Source organism: Calypte anna, chromosome W (assembly GCF_003957555.1).
Source record: "Calypte anna isolate BGI_N300 chromosome W, bCalAnn1_v1.p, whole genome shotgun sequence".
Lineage (NCBI taxonomy): Eukaryota > Metazoa > Chordata > Aves > Apodiformes > Trochilidae > Calypte > Calypte anna.
In genome coordinates this window covers 10,730,249-10,736,284 of record NC_044276.1, presented here as the reverse complement: position 1 = coordinate 10,736,284, position 6,036 = coordinate 10,730,249, and the positions used below count along the sequence as shown (strand labels likewise).

Sequence of the window (6,036 nt, the reverse complement as noted above, 5' to 3'; positions counted from 1 at the left end):
CCCAGGGTTTCCCTGAAAACTTGGTTTTGACGTGAGAGATATTGGGGTTTAGGGGTAAAGAACATGGTACTATTTTTCTATGTATTTTTATATATTTAGTATTTTTTCCTTTTTATCATCAGTGTTTCAATAAAGCTGTGTAGTTTAGTTTCCAACCCTTAAGTCTCTCTCCCTTATTTTCTCTCCTTTTTTAACTGGGAGGGGAAGGGGATAAATATAGATCATCTGTCATTCAGTTTAATTGCTGGGCCAGTTTTAAACCGTGACAGATTTATTGGCGCCCAACGTGGGGCTTAAGAAAATTATCTAGAGCCCAGTTTTAATTTCAACTCATTTACATGAATAGTTTGAATTTTGGCTTCAGTAGGAGGATACACAGATGTGTGGGAATCCAGGGTGTGATGTGTGAGTTTTTATCTGGGATTAGTGTTTCTCTGTTGTTCATTCTTTATAAGAGCTGCTTACGAACCGTAGTTAGGATATGGTCTTCAAAAGTGTAGTACATGGTACAGTGTTTTTTCACACACCTAGGAGATACACATAGGGTACACATTTCAGACACATAATAAATATCCCTATAAAGAGGAAATAGACTGCCCACAGGTCAAAGCACCCACACTTAGATCTGAAAGAATTGGCTGTACGAGATGTGATCTATACCAATGATGAGACTGTAGATCCTTATCACATGCCATGCCCTAAGACTATGAGGCAAAGCTTTGTGAATGCTGCACCCTCCCCATTTAACCATACACTATCAGTAATGTTATGGGTTCCTGAAGAAATGGAACCAACTGTGGGTGATGTGATTAAACCAGCACGAGAATATGAAGATTCTGTCATGGGTCCTCATCAGGCCTGGGTCTCAGCTGTAAAGGGAACAGCTGAGAAACTTCACCTACCCCATCACAAAGCCCTGGTGGTGCTGTTGAGAGCCTAGGCCTGGAACTGTCTGGGACCATGTCACAGAATCATAGAATCCTGGAATGGGTTGGGTTGGAAGGGTTAAAGATCATCTTGTTCCAACCCCCTGCATGCATGGGTAGGGACAGCTCCCACCCAACTGAAGCCAACCCTGTCCCTGCCCCCATGGAACTCACTAGATATCTAGACACAGAGAGACAAAAGCCATCTCATGTTCCTGCCCCTTTCCCCAGCCATGCTCACGTTGCTCAAATGTGACTTTCCCTAAAATTTTACATGTTTCACCTTGGTGCAGCGTGCTTCAGAGCAGCAGATCCACAACTGCCCCTCCGTGCTCCTCCATGGGCTGCAGGGGACAGCTGCCCTCTCCTCACAGCCTGCAGGGGAACTTCTGTGCTGGCCCTTCCTTCATTCACTGACCTTGGTGTCTTGGGGAGGGCTGGGAGCAGGCTTCCACCTCCTTCTCCGTGGATATCTTGGGCATTTTCTGCTACAGGCATTCCATGGTCACCCAGGGCAGCTGCTTACTCCTGAGGGAGGTGCTCTCCGCGATATGGGCACCCCACATCTCCACAGCCCTTATATACCCCCAGGGTAGCCACAGAGACCCCCATGACAATGGTGTCCAGGCACCAGACCCTGCATCACAAAGCCCTGGTGGTGGCTGTGGAGACGCCCAGGCCTGGAACTGGCTGGGACTGTTTCACAGAATTATGGAATGGGTTAGGTGGGAAGGGTTAAAGATCATCTTGTTCCAAACCCCCTTCATGAGTGGGTAGGGACACCTCCCACTCAACTGAAGCCAACCCTGTCCCTGTCCCCATGGAACTCACTTCTCCATCCCATCCACAGCATCAGCCTCAGTCAGCAGTAGTGTCTCTTGGAGCTGCTCAAGGATGAGCTTCCTGTGCTCCTCCTGCTGCATGATCCTACAGATCATTCCCATGACCCTCCAGATCATTCTGAATCACAGAATACCTCAGGCTGGAAGAGACCGCTGAGCATCTCCTTGTCTGAGTGCCCTGCTCAAGGCAGGCTGAACCAGGTGAGGTTGCTCAAGGGCTTCCCCAGCATGGCTTCCTCGACACAGGGGATAAAAGTGCCTTTTGTCCCACCCCACAGGGGGATTATAAAGACAGAAAACAGTGTTGGCACAGGTTCTGGACACTGAGGCACCGTCACTGCTTGCCAGGAGGACTTTGGATCACTGATGGCACTGTGACCCTCATCATCTCGTGAACTTCCCACCCACCACATCACCCACCTCTTCAATCCAGACATCACCAGTCTGGCTACAACAGGACAATGGTAGAGCATGTCAAAGGGCTTGCTAAAGGCCAGGTGCACCCCATGCCTTTCTGTCCCCTGCCCACTCTGCTTCAGCAATCTCTTTGTCCTTCACCTGCCTGGAGCAGGCTGGACCCCATCACTGTCCCAGGGACTGAGGTCATAGAATCATGGAATCACAGAATGTTAGGGGTTGAAAAGGACCTTTAGAGATCATATTGTCCAACCCCTCTGCCAAAGCAGGATCACCCAGGGCAGGCCACACAGGAACACACCCAGGTATGTGTTGAAAGTTTCCAGAAAAGGAGACTCCACAGCCTCTCTGGGAAGCCTATTTCAGTGCTCCCACAGCCTCACAGTAAAGAAGTTTCTCCTCATGTTGAGGTGAAACTTCCTATGTTCTAGCTTAAACCCATATTTCCACTGAAAAGAGATTGGCCCCTTGCTTTTGACACCCACCCCTCTGATATAGACATACATAGGATTCCCTCCTCAGCCTTGTTTTCACAAAGCTAAACACCTCCAACTCTCTCAGTTATTCTTCATATGAGAGATGTCCAAGTCTCTTAATAATCCTAGCTCTCCTTGGGACTCTCTCCAGTAGGTCCCTGCCTCTCTTGAACAACTGGATCCAGTATTCCAGGTGTGGTCTCACCAGGTCAGAGTAGAGGGGTAGGAAAACCTCCCTAGATTTGCTGGACATACTTTTCCTTATACACCTGACTGTTCATGGGCTGTGCTGGTCAAGCTGGGAAGCAGACCCAGCTGATGGTGCTCACTGCCACTGACCACCTCCCACACAAGCTCTTGGGTGCCCATGCAGGGTGCTCAGAGGGGCCCTGCCTGATTCCAGTGCCATGGGATGTCTTTATTGCAGAACATTCACCATCCCTGAGGGCTCTGGACAACAAAGAAGTGACAAAGGAACCAGCCTTAAGTCTCCAACCCCACCAACCCCCCCCCCCCCCCCGGGACCATGATGGCATCACAGGGAGCCCCCAGAGAAAGCAGCACAGCAACAATCTCTGCAGAGTTGACTCCTTGGGCAGCTTCTTGAGAGCAAGTGTGGAAGAAGAGCTGAGCTGAGGAGATCCCCTGTGATGATAGAAGGGCTGTTCTGGAGGCCAGGTCTGTCACAGCAGTACCCGTGCCCTGTCCCTGCCTGCGGGAACAGGACTGTCACACCGCAGGGCTGTGACCAAGCTGCCAGAGCACTCAGGCCTTACCCAAGGGTGCAGAAGGAGACTGTGGAGGTGGAAAGTGGACAGCTTGGAAAAGATCAAGCGCTGGTGCTCCTGGGCAGTGCCCTTGTGCCAGGACTCTTTCCCCTCCACCTCTGCACACAGGCACTGCCCTACAGCTCCAGAGAGGGTCTCAAAGAAAGGTCTTCAAAAAAAACAAGACACTGGAATGTTCTTAATTCTATTTAAATACACCGAAAGAGCACAGCTCTTAATGAAAGTCTCTGGGTCAAAGAAAATCTGGATAGAAAAATAATGAGAATGGACAAAAAAAGTAACATTCCTATATGGGCATAAATTGGAAAAGAAATGGCTGATAGCTGGCTGGGTGTATACTGAGTTACATTATGAACAAGTTGCAGAAAAAGTAACTCAGTTAAATTTTTTAAAAAAAGATCTAGAGAGCAGTTTTGAAAATGCACCCTTGAGCTCCTGGTTCCTCATGCTGTAGATGAGGGGGTTCACTGCTAGAGGAACCACCGAGTACAGAAATGACACCACCAGGTGCAGGGATGGGGAGGAGATTGAGGGGGGCTTCGGGTAGGCAAAGATGCCATGCCAGTGATGATGAACAGGGAGACCACGGCCAAGTGAGGGAGGCACGTGGAAAAGACTTTGATCCTTCCCTGCTCAGAGGGGATCCTCAGAACAGCCCTAAAGATCTCCACATATGACACCACTATGAGAACAAAACACACAAAAGCTAAACAAGCACTGATGACAAGGAGCCCAAGTTCCCTGAGGTAGGAGTGTGAGCAGGAGAGCTTGAGGATCTGGGGGATTTCACAGAAGAACTAGTCCAGGACATTGCCCTGGCAGAGGGGCAGGGAAAATGTATTGGCTGTGTGCAGCAGAGCAGTGAGAAAGCCAGTGCCCCAGGCAGCTGCTTCCATGTGGACACAAGTACTGCTGCCCAGGAGGGTCCCATAGTGCAGGGGTTTGCAGATGGCCACATAGCGGTTGTAGGACATGATGGTCAGGAGAAAAAGCTCTGCTGTTATGAAGAAGACAAAGAAGAAGAGTTGTGCAGCACATCCCTTGTAGGAGATGAACATGAGCCAGCAGTGTGCCCAGGTGGCCAAGAAGGCCAATGGCATCCTGGCCTGTATCCGGAACAGCGTCGCCAGCAGGTCCAAGGAAGTGATTCCGCCCCTGTACTCAGCCCTGGTGAGGCCACACCTCGAGTACTGTGTCCAGTTCTGGGCCCCCCAGTTCAGGAAGGATATTGAGGTCCTGGAGCAGGTCCAAAGGAGGGCAACCAGGCTGGTGAAGGGACTCGAGCACAGACTCTATGAGGAGAGGCTGAGGGAGCTGGGGCTGTTCAGCCTAAAGAAGAGGCGGCTCAGGGGAGACCTTATCACTCTCTACAACTACCTGAAAAGAGGTTGTAGCCAGGTGGGGGTTGGTCTCTTTTGCCAGACGACTTTCAACAAGACAAGAGGGCATGGTCTTAAGTTGTGCCAGGGAAATTTTAGGTTAGATATTAGAAAGAATTTCTTTACAGAGAGAGTGATCAAGCATTGGAATGGGCTGCCCAGGGAAGTAGTGGATTCTCCATCCCTGGAGATATTTAAAAAGAGACTGGATGTGGCACTCACTGCCATAGTCTAGCAACTGCAACGGTGGTTCAAGGGTTGGACTTGATGATCTCTGAGGTCCCTTCCAACCCAGCCAATTCTATGATTCTATGATTCTATGAGATGTCCCTGTTGTCCCAGAGGGAATTGGCCATGGCTTTGGGCAGAGTGGTGGAGATGGATCCCAGGTCGAGGAGGGAGAGGGGGAGAGGTTGAGGAGGAAGAAGTACATGGGAGTGTGGAGGTGGTGGTCACAGGCGATGGTGGTGATGCTGAGGCCATTGCCCAGGAGGGCAGCCAGGGAGATGCCCAGGAAGAGCCAGAAGTGCAAGAGCTGCAGCTCCCTCCTGTCTTCAAATGCCAGGAGGAGGAACTGGCTGATGGAGCTGCTGTTGGACATCTGCTGCCTTTAAAGTCATGGAGAGCTGTTTGAAGAGGATACACAAAAAATTGAGGAGACAATTCTATGAAAAATTCCCCATCTCAATTCTACAAAGATGCACTTTTCTTCAGCCGTGGTTGTTGCTGTCTCTTTCAAGAGGAGCAGAGACTGTTAACAGGCTTCCAAGAAGCAACAGGGGCTTCATGAGAATCGTGGGGACAGGGAGCAATCCTAGAATGGACATTTTTCATATGAGATTGTTAGTGATTCCAAAGGCATTGCAGATTCTCTCCTCCCTGCATAAAAGATCCCTGACAAGAGAATGCAGTTTTAGAAGTTTGGGGTTTTTTTGTTATAGCTTACCCCATCTCCTCTGTGGAGTGTTCTTGGGTATCAGAAACCCTCAGCATTGCTGCAGCACTCAGGCAGAACAGAGTGAGCAAAGAGCATTGCCTGCAGCTGCATGCAGAGAAGGGGGAGCTGGGCTGTGTCTCTGTCTCTCCCTGCTGAGAGCAGAGGGACCCAGCTCAGAGTACTCAGTGTCTGACCCTTTCTCAAGGTCTCAGCAAACCATTTCCAGCCCAGGACACATGAGGCTCATTGTGCCCCCTGGAAGGCAGCTCAC

The 6,036-nt window shown here is 50.0% G+C and overlaps 1 pseudogene; it reads right to left on the bottom strand.

Moving 5' to 3' along the window:
* Window positions 1-3,426: 3,426 nt before the first annotated feature.
* On the bottom strand, window positions 3,427-4,423 carry LOC115600092 (annotated as a pseudogene).
* Between the last annotated feature and the right edge of the window lie 1,613 nt (window positions 4,424-6,036).